At 34.9% G+C, this 26,787-nt stretch overlaps 1 pseudogene; it reads right to left on the bottom strand.

The window, feature by feature from the left end:
- Positions 1 to 23,043: 23,043 nt before the first annotated feature.
- LOC118882989 lies at positions 23,044 to 26,151 on the bottom strand (annotated as a pseudogene).
- Between the last annotated feature and the right edge of the window lie 636 nt (positions 26,152 to 26,787).

Raw genomic sequence — 26,787 nt, 5'->3', positions numbered from 1 at the left:
GTAAGTAATTACAAACTTAGATATGACTTTAGTACCAAGTGGCTTAGTGCCCTCACGTGTCTCACAGAACCAAAAAGAGCTCTCTATCAATAAATTTAGCCTAAAAACAAATCTTATAGTAACATGTAAAATAACAGTGAATACGACTTCAGCAACTTAGTCTATGAAAAATCAAGAAGAAGGAAATATGATTGAGAGTCTGAGGATAATCAAACAACAGAATCAGACTCATGAAGAATCCCTATATTGGAACCATCAGTTATAGGATATATTTATGCTTATCATAATTAAAAAGTTAAAAAATAATGGAGGTAATAAAAAACAGAAGCAAGGCATTAAAAGACTATTAAATATAGGCATGGATATTTGAAAAAATAAAATTTCAGAAATAAAATACTAAAGTTAAAATGAATAAAAATAAAAGTAATAAAAATTAAAATCTTGTGACCTTGTGCAGAAGGCTTTGGTTCCTCAGCAAGGAATTAAGCTGAGGACTCCTGGCCCATTTGTCAATCTTTATCTTGATTAATTTGCATAAAATCCCCAAGAGATTGCAAGTCAAGGGTGTCATTGAAATCTCTGACTCTTGGCTTTTTAAATTTCTCCAAACTTGGATAAAGTGAATAAAACTGGGAATCCTTAATGTTGGGGAATGAGTAGGAGTCCTTTTGGTAGTGCTGTAGGAAAACCTCATGTTAATCTTACCAATGTGTGTATCATACATGAACCAGTGAATGGAGTCATGAACCAAACCAGCAATGGCTGGTCCAGGCTTCCTCACATCTCATCACTCTGACACTGATTCTTCCACCTTTCTCTAGCCTTTATAAGAACCCTTGTGATAATGTTGTGCTAACCAGGAAAATCCAGGATAATCTCCCTATTTCAAAGTCATTTTATTAGCAAACTTAATTCCATCTGAAGCCTTAATTCCCCCTCACCATGTAACATAACATATTCACAAATTCTAGGGATTAAGACGTGAACATTTGAGGAGGGGGGGAGGCCATTATTCTGCCTACAGCATACAGGAAGGGACTAACAGTGAGTTCTAGGTAGAGAAAGGCAAGGCATTACGAGTCATTTAAACTGAAGCACCTGACATCTACTTTAGTTAACACAATAATAATACAATTTCAAAATAATAAACGAATTCACTCTTTTTGAGGTACAGAATCATGGCTCCTATTTAACTGTCTATATTTTATGCACTGTTTCTCAAAACTGCCCATCTAAATTTAAACTCTCTTGCCCCATTTTAAGGGATTAAGAAGTCATTTTAAATAGCAGATCAGTTAGTTAAAAATTTCCAGATTTCCACAGTGAGAACCTATTGTCTCTTCTAAAAATGTACATTTAATTGTCTAGCGCTACCTTGAACAGAATCTTTTTTGCATCAGACAAAGAAACATAAAGCGAAAATATCCTGTAAAAGACAAAGTGAGACCCTGAGACAGGAAATGGGTTGTCGAGCTCGGTAATCACTTTTTATTTCTTCCCTCTTTTCAGATAGGTTTATCTTACAAGTGACAAGGATGTCAATTTTCAACAATTCTCCTCCTAGGTTGGTTATCTTAAGAACTATCAGCATGATCAGTGATATATTTTTTAAATTTATTTATTATTATTTTTTAACATCTTTATTGGAGTATAATTGCTTTACAATGGTGTGTTAGTTTCTGCTTTATAACAAAGTGAATCAGTTATACATATACATACATCCCCATATCTCTTCCTTCTTGTGTCACTCTCCCTCGCACCCCCCCATCCCACCCCTCTAGGTGGTCACAAAGCACCGAGCTGATCTCCCTGTGCTATGCGGCTGCTTCCCACTAGCTATCGGTTTTTTGTTTTTTTTTAAAATTAATTAATTTATTTATTTATTTTCGGCTGTGTTGGGTCCTCGTTTCTGCGCGAGGGCTTTCTCCAGTTGCGGCGAGCGGGGGCCACTCTTCATCGCGGTGTGCGGGCCTCTCACTACCGCGGCCTCTCCCGTTGCGGAGCACAGGCTCCAGACACGCAGGCTCAGTAATTGTGGCTCACGGGCCTAGTTGCTCCGCGGCATGTGGGATCTTCCTGGACCAGGGCTCGAACCCGTGTCCCCTGCATTGGCAGGCAGACTCCCAACCACTGCGCCACCAGGGAAGCCCTAGCTATCGGTTTTATATTTGGTAGTGTATATATGTCCATGCCACTCTTTCACTTTGTCCCAGCTTACCCTTCCCCCTCCCCGTATCCTCAAGTCCATTCTCTAGTAGGTCTGTGCCTTTATTCCCCTCTTGCCCCTAGGTTCTTCATGATCATTTTTTTTTTTTTAAGATTCCATATATATGTGTTAGCATACGGTATTTGTTTTTCTCTTTCTGACTTACTTCACTCTGTATGACAGACTCTAGGTCCATCCACCTCACTACAAATAACTCTTTTCATTCCTTTTTATGGCTGAGAAATATTCCATTGTACATGTGTGCCACATCTTCTTTATCCATTCATCTGTTGATGGACACTTAGGTTGCTTCCATGTCCTGGCTATTGTAAATAGAGCTGCAATAAACATTGTGGTACATGACTCTTTTTGAATTATGGTTTTCTCAGGGTATATGCCCAGTACTGGGATTCCTGGGTCGTATGGTAGTTCTATTTTTAGTTTTTTTTTACTGTTCTCCATAGTGGCTGTATAAATTTACATTCCCACCAACAGTGCAAGAGGGTTCCCGTTTCTCCACACCCTCTCCAGCATTTATTGTTTGTAGATTTTTTGATGATGGACATTCTGACTGGTGAGATTATATCTCATTGTAGTTTTGATTTGCATTTCTCTAATGATTAATGATGTTGAGCATTCTTTCATGTGTTTGTTGGCAATCTGTATATCTTCTTTGGAGAAATGTCTATTTAGATCTTCTGTCCATTTTTGGATTGGGTTGTTTGTTTTTTTGATATTGAGCTGCATGAGGTGCTTGTAAATTTTGGAGATTAATCCTTTGTCAGTTGTTTCATTTGCAAATATTTTCTCCCATTCTGAGGGTTGTCTTTTCATCTTGTTTATGGTTTCCTTTGCTGTGCAAAAGTTTTTAAGTTTCATTAGGCCCCATTTGTTTATTTTTGTTTTTATTTCCCTTTCCCTAGGAGGTGGGTCCAAAAGGATCTTGCTGTGATTTATGTCATAGAGTGTTCTGCCTATGTTTTCCTCTAAGAGTTTGATAGTGCCTGGCCTTACATTTAGGTCTTTAATCCATTTTGAGTTTATTTTTGTGTATGGTGTTAGGGAGTGTTCTAATTTCATTCTTTTACATGTAGCTGTCTAGTTTTCCCAGCACCACTTACTGAAGAGGCTGTCTTTTCTCCATTGTATATTCTTGCCTCCTTTATCAAAGATAAGGTGACCATATGTGTGTGGGATTATCTCTGGGCCCGCTATCCTGTTCCATTGATCCATATTTCTGTTTTTGTGCCAGTACCATACTGTCTTGATTACTGTAGCTTTGTAGTATAGTCTGAAGTCCAGGAGCCTGATTCCTCCAGCTCCGTTTTTCTTTCTCAAGATTGCTTTGGCTATTTGGGGTCTTTTTTGTTTCCATACAAATTGTGCAATTTTTGTTCTAGTTCTGTGAAAAATGCCAGTGGTAGTTTGATAGGGATTGCATTGAATGTGTAGATCGCTTTTGGTAGTATAGTCATTTTCACAATGTTGATTCTTCCAATCCAAGAACATGGTATATCTCTCCATCTATTTGTATCATCTTTAACTTCTTTCATCAGTGTCTTATAATTTTCTACATGCAGGTCTTTTGTCTCCTTAGGTAGGTTTATTCCTAGGTATTTTATTCTTTCTGTTGCAATGGTAAATGGGAGCGTTTTCTTAATTTCACTTTCAGATTTTTCATCATTAGTGTATAGGAATGCAAGAGATTTCTGTGCATTTTTTATCCTGCTACTTTACCGAATTCATTGATTAGCTCTAGTAGTTTTCTGGTAGCATCTTTAGGATTCTCTATGTATAGTATCATGTCATCTGCAAACAGTGACAGCTTTACTTCTTCTTTTCCGATTTGGATTCCTTTTATTTCTTTTTCTTCTCTGATTGCTATGGCTAAAACTTCCAAAAGTATGTTGAATAATAGTGGTGAGGGTGGGCAACCTTGTCTTGTTCCTGATCTTAGTGGAAATGGTTTCAGTCTTTCACCATGATCAGCCATATTTTGTGAGCACTTACGTCAATGGTAGTTTGACACTTCATTCTGCATGTTGCTTGGACTCCTTCAGCAGTAAAAAAACCACATTTTTTTACATATTTAAACATATTTAACATATTTAACATTTTAAACATATTTAAACATATTTAACATTTTATTCAACCATGTTGAGTGAAATTATGAGAACTCTACTGTTAAAAATAAGAAAAATGGCACACTAAAATTTGATTTGGTTCAATAATTTATTAATGTGTTCTATGAATTTCATTCAAGATAGGCCATTTGGAAATGATTTTAGTTGTTTAAACACTGGATAATTATCATTTGCAGGACCTTCAATTCCAGTGACTCTAAAGGTCTCTATGGCTTTTCTTCTTGCTAAAGAGGCTATGCTAATCACCTCTGGTGATTCAGAGCAGAACAAGCATGAATTAAAGCCCAGCTATTTTTGATATTAGTGGAAATAGTGCGATGATTCAGAAATAAATAATCCAGAGTACTTCTGGATGGAGTGATAAATAGGTTGAAATAAGAGTTCTGAATAGGAAAAAAGAAAAAACTTTAAAATGAAGGGTAGAACTTATAGGAGAAAACATCCTTTTAAACTGAACTTACGACCAAGACAGAGTAACGAATAGAAGACCGAAAAAATAAAAATATTCAAATACAAAAAGCAATTAAATCTATATCCTGAAAAAAAGAGGAAAGAATACAAACATAACGTTTAAGCATAAGATCAGACATTCTGTAAGAATCACAGATATGTGTGGAACTAACAGTCCAATTTATATTCTTTCCTGGAAGAAAAAAATCTTTTTACTAGCAACTTTTAGTAAATGTAAAATAATGTACATATAGATTAGAACAGGTAGCTTTAATACAACATAACTTAAAGTAGATTTTTAAAAAGGTAATATTAAAATCCCTCGTAAATTTAAGTTACAAAGAGATGGTGAAACGTGCAGAGTATATCCTGCAAATTTGAGAATTTATACTCAATGGATATTGTTTGACCACAAAACTTTTCAATATTACCATGGCTTGGACTCTAAGGTGGGAAGACAGTTTACTATCAGTTTCAAAGATAGTATATGATTTTCTTTTATTATATTGTGTATCTAAATAAGTGTACTCATGTATATTACTGCCTTTAATATTTCTTGGATTTTAAATTGATTAATTTACTTTTTCAAATATTCAACATATACACCATTAATTCTCTTTGTAACTCAACTTTGATACTAACATTATAAATTATGTAAGGCATAGTTTAATACTGTAATAATTAAATAATTCTGAACAATATACACATTAACTACTTTTGATGAATGATATTCAGCTCTTGGTGACATTTATAGCTGGTGTACTGCATTTTTATATTAAAATTACATTATCCAGTCACTAATTTAAAATGTTTTATCTTGGTAATTTTTTGAATATCAGTATGATTTTTCTAACACTTTTCTCGTGAAAAAAATAATTCATAGCTTAAAATTATTATCTCATTGAAAAGTTTCTGATGTATTTATAAATGGCAGATAATATTATGAATTATACTCACTGAAACCCATTAGAGGTTTCTACTTCCATATAAACCAGCTATAACCCTGATCAGTTTTGTTGATTCAGCATATATTTTCAAGTAATATTTAATAATAAAATTTGGAGAGTTTTCCCATTTTTAAAAATTAAAATTAATATGAAAATACTTACAATAAACACAAATCAATATAAACATAATTATTAGTTTAATTCACCTAAAAACTCACATTTCCTAGTTAGTGAGAAAAGACACATTTTTTCCTAGATCAAGATGTAGTGTAAAGAATTGTTTTCTTTAATGGACACAGTGATTAATTAAATGATTATGGCTTTCTGAGGTTTTGGCAAATATTTTAAAAATAATTGCCTGAGTATCAGATTCAAATATCCAAGCAGTCATATATATAGAAATAAGTAGAAAAGTTCTAATGACTTCATGGATATTGATCTGGGGATCAATTTCCCAAATATCCTGTCAGAACGCATAAAAGATGCATAATTTGAAACTCCTTTGAATCAAGGAAATGAGGAACTGTATAAAACTAAAGTCATTTATCAGAAAAGAACATGGCTTTTCAAAATGTCACCAGCCCCAAATAAAACATACTATTAATTTGTTAATTAGATATCTTTAGAAGAATAAAATTAAGGAAATAGAAAGGCTAAATGTGATGGCAATCGAGATACACACACATACACACGCATGAATGCACACACATACAAACACACACACACACACAGGATGACGCATTAAGTAAATAAGCAATTCTGGATGAGAGACTACAGTGAGTACTACTTGGTGGCTAGAAAACATTTTAAAAGGATCTGAAGTGTGAGTACTCAGAGAAAAAAGGGAGACAAAATAGAATGAAGATAGCAGTACCTTTATTCAAAAAAAGTTTTAAATTTTGCTCAAATCTCACTCTATAGTATTCATTCATTAGCTTGTGTTTAGTACATTTCAACATGTTATAATAAATGACTAAGAAATAATTAAACACATCTGGAAGGATAACTCTTCTCTATTTGAAGTTGTATTTGAGGTTGAAATGCATTATTTTTCATAGGTGAAACAAATATTTCTTTAAAAATTACTAAAATCAGTTCATAAATAGTTAGTTTGGGAATAGGATAATTCTTTCCAATAGTTGATATGGAAAACATCAAGCGGGTAATCCCATATCCTCCTCTTTTCTCTCTGTTCAATCTCTCTGACCTTGAGTGACTCAAAACAGCTGCAGGATCAGAGCCAAACATCTTCTATAAAGAGGGACCAGAATACTAGAATCCTAATATAAGAAATTAATCATTAGAGTGAACATATTAGCTATTAATTAGAAATTAACCATTAGGGTGGGAAAATTCCTTATCACTCAAGTTCCTAAAGAGATGAATCTGATATTTGGATACATTGCAACTGTGTTTGATTTTGTAATTGATAAAGTATTTGTATTTTCCATTGGCATGATGAAAGAATGAACTTAGTTTTTGTTTTGTTTTGTTTTGGTCAATGGAATCAATCTCTTTTTTATTATTTTAACATCTTGATATTATAAAATCTATTTATATCCCTGAATCACCCACAGTTAAACAAAAACTTTATTGTTAGACATATAATATTTCTATTAGTCTAGCAAGATATCATGCAAATATCAGAGGTCAATAAATGTTTTTTAATGAATGAACGGATTAATGAACAAATGAACCAAATTTCATAATAGACTTTAAGTGTTACTACACTGTTGTCTAAATATTATTTCTTAGAATACATAAAAGGAACAAGCAGAAAAAATAAACCTATGATATCTGCTTCATAAATCACTAGAAGACATAAATATCTAAAAAAGAAACGTCATAAAATAGAAAAAACAAAGTAATCCCAACAAAAATAATAATAATGAGGCAGCAGGCAAAACAAATGTTTTGACTGGGGCAACTTTGATTTTCACAAGTTGTTAAAACGTAAGTCAATTATTTAAACTGTAATAAAAATTGGTCACAAAGTATGCACAAAGATTATTTGAGAAACAATAGCCATGTCAACAAACCAAAATATACCCCCAAATTTTGGGTGGAAATATTAATGTCAGAAAAAGTAAAGACCAGAGCAAGTCAATGTTGGATCAAGATCTCTTTTGAGAAACAAGGGGTGAAATGATTGATGCAGTGCACTTAAAGCTGATTGTACTAAATTATTTCATATCCAGGTTTGACATGGATTTCCACAAGCAAAATAACAGAGACACTGGAATCACATTTGTCACTTTATTAGTACACAGTAGAAAATGGGGAATTCACTTAAATCATATCACAGCTTGTTAGCGGATCCTCATTTTCCTATTTAGCAACACTGGTGTAGATTTAAGCTTAATAATTGTAAGGTTAACAAAAGCCTTGTAATTTGCATTATGGACAAAAGGATAATAGAGGTTTACAATATAAGAATATTATTTTTTTCACATCTTTATTGGAGTATGAATGTTTTACAATGTTGTGTTAGTTTCTGCTGTACAACAAAGTGAATCAGCTATATGTATACATATACCCCCATATCCCCTCCCTCTTGCGTCTCCCTCCCACCCTCCCTATCCCATCCCTCTAGGTGGTCACAAAGCATGGAGTTGATCTCCTTGTGCTATGCAGCAGCTTCCCACTAGCTATACATTTTACATTTGGTCGTGTATATACGTCAATGTTACTCTCTCACTTCATCATATTATTTTCTTGAATGCCAAATTGTTATAAAATTCCTTTCATAAGACTTGTACATTTTTACTTTATGTTTGTATACAATGTATTTTCCACAGTTTTTTTACAATTATCATTAAAGAAACAAAACTGTAACAAAACAAAACTGTAACAATTTATATATATGTATATATACATATATAATTTACACACACACCTATATACATATAATTATATGCTTGACTTTGTGGAAATAAGATAGATTTTTAAAGGTATTTTTGATAAATATTTGAATAGTGTATACCAAACTGACATAAGTTGTTGAAAAAATAGGATCAATACTTATTTCTACCTCTCAGCGCATTGAGTCAACTCTTTTTTGTTGCTGTTCAATGCTTTTCATTTTTGTACCTACTAAACATTAAGCAAACTCTTAAAGATTGAGACAAAAACCTAAGCGCCTTCATATTTCAGTATTTTTCTTGACAGAAGATAATTTAGCGGTACAGCAGTGTCTGTTCTGGCACATAGGCTAGTGGGACTTACACCAGAAGATTCCTAGCTTTCATAGGCTGCTTACTTCAGATCAGTGATTTTTTTTTCCTATTACAAGTGTCCCTCAGTGATATTGTACAGGAGCATCTCACTGCTTCAAAATTACTGAGGAAAGAAACTTAACCCGATTTTAAGACTCTGGAAGAAGCCTATAGTTTTTCTTCACTTTAAGTGCAAGTCAAGAAGAGTTTTTGTATGTGAATGATTATTAAATCTGTACTTTTTCAAAGAGAGGAAGAGGATCTATTTTCTTTTCACTCTTCAGTGTAAAAGATTTGAAAAATTCTGTTATCAAAATCACTAGAGAGCAAACTTTCCAAAGTGTAAAAAATTTGATGCAAATCTCTTTTACTGCCTTCCAAATTTTACATGCTAAACACGGAAACCAATTCCTTACTGCCCAAGGGTTATTTCTAAATTGAATAACAATAAACCCCTGTGGAACTAACAAAATAATTTTATGTCACTGTTCTTTTAGACATATAGACTATCTATCTTCTTCTTTAAATAATGGAAACGCTAATACATTTTCCCTGGATTTACTTTAGCTTTGCAAGTGATCAGTTTGAGGGCCTCCCACAACTAAAATAGCTATGTGGTTCCTTAAAAATTTTAGCATTTTCCTTAGTTTCTGAAATAATGTAGTATTTGTAATAGTTCTTCTTGAATGAGAAACGATCTAATCTCAAAATCCTTTACTAATAACGTGGTCTATGTGCTCAATTCTTTACTAGTAATGCAGTCTCTATGAACTCAAAGAGAAAATGCTATTTTATATCATACTGCATAATACTTATTAAGTATAACGAATAAATTATATAGTTATGATTTATACATATTTAGTTTATTTATAAATATATTCATATCCTCTTTTTAATGTAATTACTATATTGTATTATTTTCCTGTAACAAGCTGAAGGTTGGTAAGCAATCAGCTCCTGCTGACCAGTTAGTGCAATAACATTTAAACAACAAACTTTCTCTCAGAAACATAATTTAATAGTAACAATCAACATAAATTGAAATGACAACATATTAAGATCCAAATATTATGTTTTTAAAAAACTGAAGAGTTAATTCTTTTGACAAAATTTGCCCTCTAAATTTGGCTTTTGCGGTAATAATGGCTCCAATAAAAATAACAAAAGAAGTTATAAGTAAAATATGACATAGATTGAATAAAGAATCAATCAACCAGATTTAATTTTATTTTTAAACGAAAAAATTCATGCCAAAAATGTGTCAATGAAATAGGAATCAATAAATCACATAAATGGAGTTTTGCTAGAAAGGACTTTTTCAACAAATGTATATCAATATCAAAAACCATAATTCACAAAGAGTCATGTACCACAGTGTTCACTGCAGCACTATTTACAATAGCCAGGACATGGAAGTAATGTGTTCATCGAGAGATGAATGGATAAAGAAGATGTGGCATATATATGCAATGGAATATTACTCAGTCATAAAAAGAAATGAAATTGAGTTATTTGTAGTGAGGTGGATGGACCTAGAGTCTGTCATACAGAGTGAAGTAAATCAGAAAGAGGAAAACAAATACCATATGCTAACACATATATATGGAATCTAAAAAACAAAAAATGGTTCTGCAGAACCTAGGGTCAGGACAGGAATAAAGATGCAGACTTGGAGAATGGACTTGAGGACACGGGGAGGGGGAAGGGTAAGCTGGGACGAAGTAAGAGAGTGGCATGGACATATATATACTACCAAATGTAAAATAGATAGCTAGCGGGAAGCAGCTGCATAGCACAGGGAGATCAGCTTGGTGCTCTGCGACCACCTAGAGGGGTGGAATAGGGAGGGTGGGAGGGAGACGCAAGAGGGAGGGGATATGGGGATATATGTATACATATAGCTGATTCACTTTGTTATACAGCAGAAACTAACACACCATTGTAAAGCAATTATACTCCAATAAAGATGTTAAAAAAAAAATTTCAAGGGGAATCTTCATATCCATAGCATGGATTTGACATCTTTGACAAGACAGTGTAGTCAAGTTTTACAACCATTTCAAAATGTCAAAAACAAGAGTGGCACAGCTAGGATTTTTCCTGTGTTGCAGCAGATCAGATTTATTTTTCGTTTTTTTCAAATAATCTTCAAATAATATTAATCAAATAATCTTTCTTTAATGTGTAGAGTTCTTTTGGCCCATTTTTCTCTGTGGTAGAAGAGTGGTATTGTAATAACAAGATTATCTCGTTTTTTTTCTTTTTACGTAAAATAACTCTGTTTCTGAACTTACCAAATGTTTAATAAAGTATAAGACAATTGTGGTATTTGAATAAAAACATATCAATATATTAGTCTGTGCAAAATATTTGCCACAATTAACTCATTGTTATGTGAATGCTACTTTTTAAACTACCTGATCTTTATTTTTTTTTGAAAACTCTTTGTTTTTATTACACTGAATCTGTGTTATGGTTCCTTGTGTGCCATGTTCTCTAACATGACATAGCCATGAGAATGGTGTGAAGTCCTCACAGGAAGCATCACTTTCTTGGCTAAAAATGGATTAAACCTATTAAGAAAATATTTGGAGGATTTTAAATTCAGTGCTAACATACCTCAAACATCTAGACTTTTAGTTATATTTACTAAAATCATTTTAGTTCAATATTCCTTTTTAAAATTGCTATTCCTACGTACTCATGTCATCCAGTATTTATTTGCTTCTGAGAACTTGAAATATGGCTAGTTCAAATTGAAATGCTATCCAAGTACAAAATGCACATCACATATTGAAGACTTTGTGAAAAAAAGTAAAATATATCGATACTATCTTAAAGATTAGTTGTTAAATGACAATTTTTTGCACCCACCAGGCTAAATTAAAGGTATCATTAAAATTATTTTACACACTCCTTTTTACTTTTTTAAAATGACTACTAGAAAATTTTAAATCACATATGTTGATTGCCTTAAGTTGTTACTAAACAGTGCTGCTGTAAACACTTTGACTTTGCCTGAAAACAAGTTTTATTCATGAAAGAGAGAAAATGTTGCTATTATATTTGCATTAAATCTCTATACTTCCCTGGAATATTTGTTTGAATGAGTGAATAATCAAAGTGTTTTTGTCTCATAAAGAATAAAATGTTCATCGGCATTATTGTTTCTAACTTCTCCAAACAAAAGCTTACTTTTTTAATCAATGAGTACAGAAGTGATGGATACAACTCTAGAATTATACAGAGTAAACCACTCTGCAATTAGGGCTATAAAAGTAATATCTGTGTAATATTAAGCTATATTCCTGAAGGAGAATGTGTTGTTCTCATATTTTTAGCAAAGCAAGATATAAATCAAGAGAATAACTCAAACATTCACTTGTTGAAGGAATAGTAATTGCAAAGGGACTTGCAGGAAGAATCCTTGAGCATACTGTAAGCACCCAGTGACCTTTGTCAGATCTCTAAAGGAAAGGCAAGGTATTTGCTACACTAAAATCCTGTTAGGACTAAAATATCAGTGACAAAAACATAGTAGAAACCAAGTGAAAAAAGGAAGTTTAGCAAAGAAAAGCCTCTCATAAAAGCAAGAAAACTAAAAACTCAAGTGCGCACGCTCAAATATTGTACTTTCATTATTTATTTTTTGTTTTGCTATTGATAGAATGGGAAGATCTATTTTCTTAGTCTATCAAAATGATTTTGATTTACCGTATGTATTAGTTTCCTATTGCTGCTGTAATAAATAGCTTACTACAAACTTAGTGACTTAAAACTGAATGACTTAGAACAACACAAGGTGCTGCCAGGGCTGCGCTCCTTCTGTAGGCAGTAGGGGAGAATCCATTTCCCAGCTTTTCTACATCCTAATATATCTCCCCGTTTCTATTAGTCTCATCCTCCTGCTGACCTATTATAAAGAGACTTGTGATTACATTGGGCTCACCAGCATAATTCAAAATACTCTCCCCATCTTTAGGTCATTAACTTAATTATATATGCAAAGTCCCTCTGCCATGTAAGTAAACATATCCCCAGGTTTAGTCTGCCTACCACCCCACCTTATCACCAGAACATAATGGACTATTCTAGCAACAGTAATTATAAATGGTGTGCCATCACAACTCATAAAAGAACATTGTATCATATAAACTGGTCGATTATGATAGCATTTTTGGTTAATGCTCAATTATCTTATATAGCTAGAAATGCTAAATGTCAATAAAAACTAATTTTAAAAAAACATGTGACACTAATGTTACTTTTGTTGCTTATGACTTTTTGTCATATCCAAAAAATCATTGTCAAGCCCAATATCATGAAGCTTTTCCCCTATATCTAACTTTTGGAGTTTTGCAATTTCAGGTCTTATGTTTAAATATTTAATCCATCTTAAGTTGACTGTTGTGTATGATGTAAGATGGTAGTTTCATTCTTTTTCATGTGAATATCCAGTTTCCTCAAAACAATTTGTTGAAAAGACTATTTTTTCTCCATTGTGTATTCTTGACAACCTTGTCAAAGATCAGTTGATCATATATGTGTGGGTTTCCTTTATTTCTAGTCTCTCTATTCTGTTCCATTGATCAAGCAACAAAAGCAAAATTTGACAGAAAGGACTACATCAAACTAAAAAGACTTCACAGCAAAGGAACCAATCAACAGAGTGAAAGGCAATCTACTGAATAAGAGAACATATTTGCAAACCATATATCTGATGAGGCATTGATATTTAATATATATAGGGAACTCTTACAACTCAATAGCAAAAAGAAAAAAAAACAAAACCCTCAAATAATCCAATTAAAAAATCCAATTAAATAATCCAATTAAAAACCCTCAGATAATCCAATCCAATTTTGAATAGACATTGCTAAAATTTCTAAAGTTAAGGAATCTCTCTTGGGTCTTAATGCATGTGCCTGTTTGTACTATGATTTGGGTAGATTCTGAGCCTTCTGTTGGTGAGTAGGAGGGCATTCAAAATGGGATAATTTGTAACAGCATAAATTAGCATAGGAAAAATTTGTAAATGAGCAACATGTTGCCTCCAGCAATGAAAAAAGTCTCCAAAGATGTTGGGTTTGTTTTAACATTGCGCATGCTGAAATGGTCAATAGCAGTTTCTTAACAGTGTCAAAGAGAGCAGCTCTCATTTGACCATATAATGTCCAGAAATTAATTGAGGTGGCAGGGCCTTGTACTATGTGTTGGGCAATGGCTCATCTCTTAGTGAGTGTGTGCATATATGTGTGTGTGTGTAAGATCCTTTGTGAATGACTGTATATCTAGAATGAGTGTGTCAAACGAATCTCTTCTGATGAGAATGACATCAATATAATGTTATATCTGTGTTCTGAGAGAATGTTGAATGTGGTTAGGATCTTGCCTATAAAACACGTGTACAATGGCAGAATTGTTGGAAGTGGGTAGCTGGCTAAAATATATATTGTGTCTCTTTGAAAGTGAAGGCAAACTGAATGTGAAGAGAGGCTGTTGAAATACGCAAGCCATAGAACATATTAGGAAGATGCATAATAGCAAATTATTTTCTAGTCACTAATTAGATAAAGTCAATAATTTCAATAATATTGGATATAGGACCCTTAATAAGGGGTGTCATGGATTTACAGCTGTAGTAATCTATTGTTGGGAGCCATTCATCTTTTATCAGGATGGAGCAATGACCAGATTGGGTTGCTAAAGGGAAAAGCAATAAGCACAATGGCCCCTTCCTTTGGTAAGTGTCTATGATAGGACTTAATTCCTGTAGGCCTTGTTTCATTTTATATTGGATTGTATTGGCTATTTTTACTGGGTAAGAGGGAGTTCCATGTGATACCATTTTGCTAAGCCAATTCTAAGTGCCTAGGATGTAATTTTATTTCAATTTATTGTTTATTGGGCCAGAACTTCCATGTTCACTGCAGGATACTTTAGGGCAACAGATGTTACAACCATGTAGAATTTACACAAGGCAACATTTGTAATGATTAAGGCTTACCTGGTGTCCTCTGCTTTCTGCCTAGTAGCTCCTCTAAGAGTAGAGTGGTACCTTGTTTAAATTTACTGGGATCTCCGGGTATACTTGCAATCTGAGACCAAGTACCTATTAAGGCCATGGAGCTATGTTAATTGCCACATCTAAGTAGATGTTAAAGTTAACTCAGAATCTATATTGTAAAGGCTCCCTAACAAACTAGTGGTCTGAAATGTTTTACTGTATAAATGGGAAGCTGCTGCATAGCACAGGGAGATCAGCTCGGTGCTTTGTGACCACCTAGAGGGGTGGGATAGGGAGGATGGGAGGGAGACGCAAGAGGGAGGGGATATGGGGATATATGTATATGTATAGCTGATTCACTTTGTTGTACAACAGAAACTAACACAACATTGTAAGGCAATTATACCCCAATAAAGATATTAAGAATAAATAAAATAAAATTACTGAATTTTTCATTTCTACTTGGTTAAAATTGCAGACCCTAGTTTCATTTTTTGTTTCCTCATTCCAAATAAAAGTTTCTTCCCTTTTTTCCTTTTATTTTTCCTTTCTTTTTCTTCTCTCTCTCTCTCTCTGCCTCTCTCCCCCCCTGGTGATTACGGGATATACTTCGGGGGTGGGTGTCCTAGCTCCCTTCTCATAATTTTCTCCCTCCAGAGATTCCCAAGTCAGTATTATCAGAGTTTGAGGCCTCTTTGATTGCAGTTGTTGCTTTATTGAGTATAATGACTCTGACCTTAAGTCAGGTTTGAATTAAACCCTTGTCATGTTGATAATCTGAGACATTTGATAAGAACCAGGTTTTGTCTGTTTTACACTTATTCAATAGGGTGATGGTGTACTCTGGCCATTAGAGTGGAGTGGGGATAAAGCACTTAGGGGACACTTTGTATAAGGGTCTGTGCTATGGGCATTTCTCCCTGTAACTCTGCGGATCAGGATCCTTTTTGGCTGCAGAGGTCTAGGCAGAAGCAGCAGTAGCAGAAGCATTTAAGGCACAGGGTCCTAGTGAATCATCTGCTTTTAGGATTAGGAGTGTGGACCTCAGCATGCCCATGGTCCATTAGCAGATATTTTCTCATGAGTAAATACCTGATGGGCCTGGATATTGCCCGGGGTATCCGTTTTTTACTTGAGCATTCTGTAAAATGGGGGGAGGGGGCAATGCCTGGTTGAGTCACAGAAAAAAATGGTCACAGTGTAAGAGTCATCCTATTAAGCGTAACATCAGTCAGACTTATACTTGAATCCAACCACACAAGTCAACCCAACACACAGGTCCAGGACAAAACACTTCAACCAGGACCGTCTTAAGATGGGCCTGATCCCATACTCTTCTCTCTAAAAGCCAATTACAAAAGCTTTCAACAACTGTTGGTTAAATCTATAGCAGGGGCTCAGTAGGGCTCAGTAAATGTGGCACAGCCCAACACAAAGCCACACAGCATCATGTATTAGATAACTAGCAGGCGGCATCTCATTGCACGTTCATGATCAGACAGCACAACCAGTTAGCAAGCCCAGAGCAAAACAGAAAGATTCTGGTCAAGGTGGAGATTGTCTAAATCTAACCCTGTCCTCTGTGCCAAATGTCTTGTGGTTGCCCCATGGAAGTGAGATCAACTCCCCACTAAAATAATGGTTTAGATATCAAAACTGATTACCCCACACTCTCACCAAGAGGGCATGAAAGGTGTATTCCTTACATAATGGATAAAGTAAAGTGCCCCTAAGCTGGTCAGAAAATGAGTTAGAGAGCAAGGCTGAGCAAATGACTGGGGGGTTACTGTGGTTAGGGTTCCTGGACTTTCATGGTTTGAATTTCCCATCACCACCAAAAGAGGGAGCTCTCCAGCTTTCTTATTGGCCTTCCCAGATACGGGATGAAAGGGAGAGAGGGAATGATGGGGCTAGAAAGATGTCAGCAGTAAAATATCAAAAATGGAGTCAAAAGTCTAATCATAATTTGCTCCTAGGACTGATACATTTATTAATGTCTTTGTTTAAAAGTAAAAGGCACAACTTCTGCCATTCAAGGAGAAACGCTAACAATGAGACCAAAGTACCAGTTAATTAATAGTTCAGTCTGTGTCTTCAGGATTTCTTAGCAGCCTGGGAAATCTGCATCAGGTAATGTGGCCTCAAGGTACAACACATACACTCCTTCTCATCAATACTCAAAGGTAACATACGTTAGGAATGAGAGTGGCATGGTGCAAATAAGAGCCAAGAGACAAAGCAAGAAAATAATCTGACTCATTGGTCTTTGGCACAGATGACCAAACTGGCTGTTCCAGAAACAGAGACTGCACAGATCAACATTTGAGAGCCCACAAAGATGCAAAACATAAAAACCCAAACTATCAACCAACCAACCAAACACAAAACACATACAACTGAAAGAACCAGGCATAGATGTGTAACATCTCTTGGACTTTGTTTTATTCAAAACAACACCACAAAACATAGAACTACTCACAAAAATTCTCCTCGTTAAAGTTACCACCCCCTATCGTTTTGGGTGTAAACTACTAGTGCCCTTTCAAAATATTAGCATATGTGTTACTTTTTTAAATGAAAAGTATAATATATAGAGTCATGAGTTTCTACTTCTTATTCTGCACAAATGATTTGTTAATATGTTTTACAACATGGTTTCTATATCAATACGTATAGATCTGTCTCACAAATTGCTTTTGCAATTAATTTTATTTCCTGTTAAGGCAAACCTTCATTAGTCTTCCTAACTGATTTTTAATTAAACATTTTATTTTGGAATAATTATAGATTCACATGCAGTTGTAAGAAATAAGACACAGATATCCCTACCATTGACACAGTTTTCCCCAAAGGTAACATCTTTCAAAACTATAATACAACACTACAACCAGGATACTGACATTTCTATAAAAAGGTAGAGAATATTTCCATCATGACAAGGATCCCTGTGGCTATTGTTTTATAGCCATACACACCTCACTTCCCTCCTGCCCCTACTCCCGCCTTAGGCCCTGGCAACCTGTAATCTCCTCTCCATTCTATAATTTCATCATTTCAAGAAATGTTATGGAGAAATGGAATAATACAGTATGTAATGATTTAGAATTATTATTTTTAATGCAGCATAATTCTATGGAGATTTATTAGGAGTTTTGTATGTATCAGATTGTTGAAGGTCTGCATTTACCAGTTTGTTTACCCATTCATTTGTTGAAGTGATTCCAGATTTTGGCTATTACAAATAAATGTGCTATACATATTTATGAAATATTTTTGTGTGAATATAAGTTTTCATTTACCTGTGATAAATGTGCAATGGCCAGATCATATGACAGTTACATGTTCAGTTTTTTTAGGAAACTGTCCAATTGTCTTCCACAGTGGCTATTCCCATGTACAATATAAAAATGATCCAATTTCTCTGCATCCTGACCTGCATTTTGTATCACTTAAAAAAAAAATTAGCCATTCTGATAAGAAAGGTGTGTAGTTATATTTAATTGTGCTTTTAATTTGTATTTCTTTGAATGGCTGATGGTGAATATCTTCCAAGTGTTTACTTGCCATGTGTATAGACTTGTGATTGTTAATTTTACGTAACAACTTGACTAAGCCATGGTACCAAGATATTTGATCAAAGACCAGTTTAGGTAACACTGAAGGTATTTTTACATGAGATTAAAATTTAAATCAGTAGACTTTGAAAAAAGCAAATTACCCTTCATAATGTGGATGGACCTCTTCCACTTCGGTGAAGTTTAAAAAAAAGTGAGGTCTCTTGAGGAAGACAGGATTCTGCCTCCAGAACGACTTTGGACCCCAGTTGTAATATCAACCTCTTCCCTGGATCTCCAGCCTGCCAGTCTGCCCCGCAGATTGTGTCTGCACTTGTCAGGCCCCAGAATCACACGACACAATTCCTTACAATAGCTCTCATTCCCTCTCTCTCTCTCTCTCCCTCTCTCTCTCTCTCCCCTCTCTCTCATATACATACTACTGTTTCTATTTCTCTGGAGAACCCTGAGAAATACAGTTCTCCTCAGTGAAATATCTGTATTCTGCCGATTTCCTAATCATTCAACTGTTGAGTTTTTAATATATCCTATAAACAATTTGCTGTAGAATTGTAGTTTGCAACATTTTTCCCAGGATGTAACTTGTCTTATCATCTATCTAGCAGGATATTGTGCTACTTTATTGATGAAGTCCAATTTATCAAAACAACAACAACAAAACCCAAACTCTTAACCCAGAATTCCATATCTAGTAAAACTACCCTTCATATGAAGACAAAATAAAACCTTCTGTAGATAAATAAAACATGAGTAAGTTTCCAGCCATCAGAGCTGGACTGCAAATAACAGTAAATAGGTAATTTGAGATAAATTATACCAAATAGAACGTTAGGTGTAGGAAGAAATGAAGGGCATGCAAAACTGTAAATATAATCCTGTGTTGTGTTGTCTTTAATGTACATAGATGTAATATACATGAAAACTATTGCACAAAGGATGAGGGTAATTAATTGTACATATCTGTAGCAAGACTTTTACATTTTATGTACTAGATTAAGGGGGACTGTAATAGGTTAAGGGCACATTTTAAAAAATTTATTTCTTATATTAAAGTATTGTTGATTTAGAATATCATATTAGTTTCAGATATAATATAGTGATTCAATATTTTTTATAGATTTTACTCCATTTAAAGTTATTATTGGCTATATTCCAAGGATTAATTCTTTAATCCCTAGAGAAATCACTAAAAAGTGTAAAGAGGTATAGGTAAGAAGTCAATAGAATAAATAAGCTAGAATAATTTTTCAAAAACCAGTAGATAACTCAAGAAAGAACCCAACAGTAGGACAAGAAGGGTCAGTAGAGAGGATTGGGGAAGTAGCAAATAGTAAGACAGAACTCAGTCAAACAATTTATATTAATTTTGTTTACAATTAATGATCTAAATATTCCAAGTGAGAGGAAGTTAGGTTGAATTCAAAACAAGACCGAAGCATATGCTCTCTACAGGGTCATAATTTGAACTTAAAACACTCATAGAATAAAAGAAAATGATGGAAAGAGATTTATCAAACAACAGTAAATGTAAGAAAATGGTAGGGTTATAAAAATAGTGGAAATATTAAGTCTCAAGACAAAGACTATCACAGAAGATGATAAAAGTTTCAAATATCAGGAAGATATAAATTCCTGGTGATTTACATGATAACAGAATTTTTAAAATAAATAAATCAAAAGCTCACAGAACTTAAAGCAATAGAATTAAATCCAAAAGCAGAGTTGGGGATTTTGACAAACACCTCTCTGGAATGGATAACTAGACAAAAAGCAGTAACGATTCGGAAGGTATAAAAACAGTCAGTCAATTACCCTGACTGGTTTTACAAAATGCTATACCTAATAATTACAGAGTATTTATTCTGCACCCAGACTTTTCATCAAAATAAGCCATATGCACCAGTCTCAATAGTTTCAAAGACAGAAATATTAGAAAGTATATTCTGAACATACTGGTCTTAAAATAATAATTAATTATAAAAGGCATTTAGAAATGTCCCATATATTTGGAAATTTTAAAAATCATTTGTAAAGAACTCATGGATTAAGAAAAAGTAATCACGGGTAATTATAAAATATTTTGAAATTAATTATATTAAAATCTCAATGTATCTAAATTTGTGGAATAGAATTCAAGCAGTGATGAGAGAGAAACTTATAGATATAAATGCTCATATTTTAAAAGAGTAGAAATAAATCATCTGTCATAAAAAGTAAAAGGAAGTTGAGTAATTTAAATCTGATACAATTAGTAAGAAGGAAATAATAGTGATAAGAGCACAAATAAAAGAGAAAGTGGAACACTAATAGTAGAATTAACAAAGAACAGGTACATTAACAAGATGATGTGAAAGAAAGAGAAGGAGCAAGTGAGAGGGTAAAAATTACCTACATCAGAAATGAAAGAAAGAATATCAATACTGATCATCCCACAGACCATAAAAGGTAATAAAAAGATTTTCATGTACAACCCTACGCCAAGAAATTGGACCATCTCCTTGAAAAATCACAACTTACCACACTTGTCACAGAATTGCCCTCTGCCAATTAAAGAAGTTAAATTTGTTAGAAACATTACTACAAGGAAAACTCGAGATCCATATGCTTTCACAGTTGAGTTCCCTCAAACACGTTTGGAAGAATTGATAGCAACCATATACCATATCTTTCATAAAATAGAGAAGAAGAAAAATTCCAAACTTATGAAGGCAGAATAACACTGATATGAAAACAAGAATATTAAGGGTTGAATTTCATCCCACAAAAGGTATGCTGAAGTCCTAACTCCTAGTACCTTTGAATGTGACCTAATTTGGAAACAGGGTCTTTGCAGATGTAATCAAGTTAATCTGAGGTTATACTGATTAGGATGGTCCTTAATCCACAGGACTTGTCTCCCTATAAGAAGAGGAGAAGACACAGACTCATGAAGAGAGAAGACCACGTGACCAGGGAGGCAGCGATGGAAGACCAGTGGAGAGTCACGAGCGCTTGAGTCGGAAATGTCAATCATTTCACTGTGAAATTTAATCTTTATTAAATACTAATGGTGATGAAGTGGCAACAGTAGAGGAGGAGAGGGTGAAAACATATAGACACAGAGTATCAATAGTGAAAGTTCTCTGAAAATGGAGGAGTCCAAGAGATGCAGGTTAGTATAATTATGATGACAATAACTAGCATGTATTGAAAACTTTATACATGCTTAACACTGTATAAACAAACAGCAAAATCATTAAAACGTTCAATGAGACCACTTTATTTTGCACAAAATTAATAAATAATTAGGTAATGAACTAATAAAACCAACAAATAGCTATTGGTTTTTGGTCATGGTGAATTCATTCAAATTCATGTACTTTCATTCCTTGAAATGTCTGGAATCAAAACGTTTCTAAGGCTGTATTTGACAAAAAAAAAATGCATTAACTGAGATTTATTTGAGTTTGTTCAAATAGTAAAAATCGATTTAAATTTTTGGGGGGGAATCATAAGTGAAATCTATTTTCATACTATCATAAGATCCTTTAAAAGTTTTTCCCAGTGGTATCATATATGTAAAGTATAAACAGCTACAACAGGGTAAAAAGCATCCTGTATTTTAGTTTTTACAAATTCTACAGCAAGAGGCAGGAGAGTGGAAGAATGTATAAGTTGAAGTTACTTATATTTTTGAGTCCTTGTTTCTTCTTGAAAGTGATGCCAAAATATTATAAATTCCTCAAGAGACCATTTTATAATAAGGAATTCTTGTATTTACCTATAAAAATCCAGTGTCAGATACGTAATCCCTTGTACTGAACATCAGAGAGACGAGATGTGCTGTCAGACAGTACCTGTGATGGTGAGGATGAATGGATAAAAGTCTCTTGGGCTTTTTTTGGTCAGTTATTTCCAAGTTTTTCTTAGTTGTAGCTGACAGTGTTATAAATCCATTCATCTTGTTAAAGCTTTTGTGGAAACTAACTTGTTAAAACTACCACTTAACTTTGATAAGTAAAAGGGTAGTAATGCTTTATAACAGCCTTTTATTTCAAAACATGATGCACTTTGTCAATTTTTGAATAATAATGACTTTGTGGTCTTGGATTTATGACTAATTCATCATATTCATTGACAGGTTATTGTATTTTGGAGGTGCAGAGATGCCCATGATATTCTGAGCTGTTGTAATTGATCAAAACTTAAAGGGAAAGAAAAAATATTCTTTTGATAAAATGCAATGTTAAAAAATATAGTCACCCTATGGTGACTGGTCCCTTTCTCTTTTTTTTTTTTTTCACTTCTCTGCTTTTATTCTGCAAAGAAAGGGATAGTAGCAGCTTTTACTCTAAATGATTTTGAATTAGCCACATAATTCTTATGCAGAAACATTATTTAAAGAACAATTCTTTCCCCTCCCTAAATATACTAAAATTTCTATTACAAGGTATGTAAAATTTTACACTATTTTAAATCTTATGTTTTACAAATTATACTAATCAAGTATTTTACTAGCATCAGATAAATATCAAGCACGTCCCATACTGCTGATAAGCCATGTTGAGAAACAAGTATCTCTCTGAACTTCTCATTGGTAAGCAGAGGCTGTAGGCAACATGGACTGAAGCGAAGAAAAAGCTTAGTATCCAAGCAGTTTTCTACCTGTAACCAGGCCTCCAACCAAGGTGGAAATCTCCTATACTTGGTGCCTTAATAAAGCTGATAAGCAGCTGCCAGGAGACCTGCCAGGCAGACCAGGGACAGCAAAGTAATGGCAACTATAGGCAAGGTTTTATTCACAATCTCAATAGGAATCTTGTAAAAGTCACTCTGCTGGTTTCTAGCATACGGATGAATCACACCTCTGACAAAAGAATAACGAAAGAAAAACGTGGCCAGGCTACCACCACTGGCCTTCTCCAGAGAGGAAACAGTCGCAGGGGTAAAATTTCAATCTCCCTAGCTGATGATAATGATCCCAAGTCAATGGGAATTAAATTCAACTGACCGGCAAGTTCAATAACCTGCTGTCGAGCTTGAATATTGTTGCTGCACATATAAACCTGCCAGCTGGCATCCTCAGGTCCTAACTGAAGTGCCCAAGCTGAGACAACATTAAATCCTTTCACAATCAAGGAGTCCAGGAATAATGAAGCCAAATATTCTGCATTGGATTCTGGGTATTGGTTTATCCTCATGTTATTGCTCACATCAATCAAGGATTTTACCCATAAGCAGATGTCTCAGGTCCCACAGGGAGATGTAATGTTCTCTATGTATGGCAACATATATTATATTTACTTTTTTTTTTTTTTTACCAAGCTAATACATTTATTTTTTTATTTTTATTTTTTTAACATCTTTATTGGAGTATAATTGCTTTACAATGGTGTGTTAGTTTCTGCTTTATAACAAAGTGAATCAGTTATACATATACATATGTTCCCATATCTCTTCCCTCTTGCGTTTCCCTCCTTCCCACCCTCCCTATCAAGTGTCCATCATCGGATGAATGGATAAAGAAGATGTGGCACATATATACAATGGAATATTACTCAGACATATTTACTTTCATTAGAGCATCTTCACGGTCAGTGACATCTACTACACGAGGAAAAAATTCAGAAGCAAACTTAGGATTTCTGCTTCCTATGACCACATGATAGCCACATCTAAAGAGTCGAATGGTCAGGGATTTAGCAAAATCTCCACTTCCAATTACACCTACAGAGACTTTCTTTGCACCTTTGTTACCACTTATGCCATAAGGCAAAAAAGTTTCGCTAAGGCTCTTGGGGCTTCCCATCATAGAGATCGATTCTATGAAACGGACTCTTCCAAGATCACCACAGATATCCTGAGAATCTTGTTCAAACGCAGATTCTGATTCAGTAGGTCTGGAGAGAGGCCCGAGATTCTGCACTTCTGATAAGGTGGTGCCGAGGCTGCCGCGGGCCCCTCTTTGAACAGCAAAGGTCTCTGCGCCCTCCGCGGGGGGCAGAGGCGGGCCTCGCAGCTCCCCTCGAGCAGCGCCGACTCCCCAGGGTCCTCCCAGGGCTCTTCGGCCTAGGGACCCCGCCCCCGGCCCGCGGCTGGCAGCTTCCCCACCTCCGACTGGCCCCTTTCTGTAATGCCCCGTGTCAGTCTCTCCCTTCTTCCTGAGTCACATCAGAAAGCTAGATGACTGCATTTCAGAAGCGGTCCCCCTCAGAGGATGTGAAAAACGTACACCCAGTAGGTTGGCTCAAGCAGTGGGAGGTAAAGGGTGCATTTTCAATGTAGTGATGAGGCAACAACAAACTTTATAGCAGATGAAATGACTACCTCATGGACATGCAATGGAAAAAAGTAATATTTAAGGGGGAAAGATAAAACAAGACAGACAAAGCGACAGTATTAAAAGAATGGAATCAAGCACAAAGACAATTTCTGTGGCTGAAAAACTTGACAAGCAATTCAGGAAGTATCTGGAAAGTCCCATCCCTGGAAGCATTGTTCTATAGCTGTGTTCTCCTCTCTTGCTGCTGTGGTCATCAGTTTTAGAAAACAGTTCTTTGTGAATATTTTTATGTTTCTTTAAGGCCCAGGCTTTCTGACCTAAGAGCACTGGCAAGCTTGATTAAAGGTTGATTGCGGGCTTCCCTGGTGGCGCAGTGGTTAAGAATCTGCCTGCCAATGCAGGGGACATGCGTTCGAGCCCTGGTCTGGGAAGATCCCACATGCCGCGGAGCAGCTAAGCCCATGCGCCACAACTACTGAGCCCAAGAGCCACAACTACTGAAGCCAGCGTGCCTAGAGCCCGTGCTCTGCAACAAGGGAGGCCACTGCAGTGAGAGGCCCTCACACCGCAACAAGGAGTGGCCCCCACTAGCCGCAACTAGAGAGAGCCTGCGCACAGCAACAAAGACCCAACACAGCCAAAAATAAATAAATTAAATAAATAAATTAAAAAAAAAATCTTAAAGGATGATTGCCTCAGAAGGTATATATTGGATATTGCTCCAAAGAGACTATGGGAATTAAACTCATCTGACGCAGAGACATTTGCTCAAATTCCAGGACACTAAAAATCTAGGTACCTTCCTAACACTCTCCCCAGAAAAGATTTTTTTATTCTTATTTTATTTTATTTTGTTTTTTGGCAACTCAAAGTAAAGGCCTTTCTTTCAATGAAGGGGAGGTTGGGCCCATAGACTAACTGTCCTCTATAAATTCTGAATCATGTTACATCAAGATTTTTGAGATGCAGGAACAAGTGAACATTTGGCTGACATTGTGCCCCTCCATGGGCTTCAGGGCTCCAGGAAATGGCACTAAGATTCTCTATGAGAAACAAACTGTTTTCTAGCCCAGAGATTACATGGTTTCTGTCAACACACACACACACACACACACACACACACACACACACACGCACACTGTCACCTGCAGAGAAGTTCTATACTTGGTTTCTCACTCTGTATTGCCTATTTCACTGTTTCCTGGATTCTGATCCTCTAGGCCTCATCACCTGGACTTAGGATTCACCCTCCTGACCCAGGTCCACTGTGACCCCCAGCTTTAAATGCCTTGTTCTTCACCATGACCAGCCTAATCCCATGGTTACACATATCAGGCCTTTTCATCCTGCTTCTATGACCCAGAGTACCCTGATTCTAAACCCTGATTTTAACCAAATGCTCAGCACTTGCAAGATCTTATTATTAATAACAGATACATTATTATTATTGTTCATATGGCCAAGAAAGACACTAAGGCTTCCTGAATCTCAAAATTGAGATGTTAACACCTGCTGTTCTGTCCACGTTATAAGGCACTTGTGAAAATCACTTAAGATTTTTTGTGTAAAAGTAAATTGTAAACTGTGACACACTAACAAATAAGGCTCTCTTATAATGATTAATATCATCAGACTAAGTCTATAAATAGTTGCTTCAACATTGACATTCCTATTTGCTAATTTTTCTCATGCTTCATGTAATTAACTCGACTCCTAATTGATAAAAATGACAATACTGTAAATCAAAAACATGGAAAAGACAAAATATAAAATGATTCCAAAGGTGTTTGAGAAAAATATAAGAACTTCTTATATAATTTTTATTAATTCCTTATTTTTCTACAAATTTTTGATTCATATACTATATTTATATAGTAAGAAATGTATATAATTGTAAATGTCTGTGATTGCTCAACACTTTTCTTTCTTAAGAGGTGTATGATCAAAAATGTTTGCAGACCACACTGACTTAAAGAACTAC

The sequence above is a fragment of the Balaenoptera musculus genome, chromosome 1 (assembly GCF_009873245.2).
Source record: "Balaenoptera musculus isolate JJ_BM4_2016_0621 chromosome 1, mBalMus1.pri.v3, whole genome shotgun sequence".
Classification (NCBI taxonomy): domain Eukaryota; kingdom Metazoa; phylum Chordata; class Mammalia; order Artiodactyla; family Balaenopteridae; genus Balaenoptera; species Balaenoptera musculus.
This window is presented reverse-complemented; position numbering and strand designations above follow the sequence as displayed.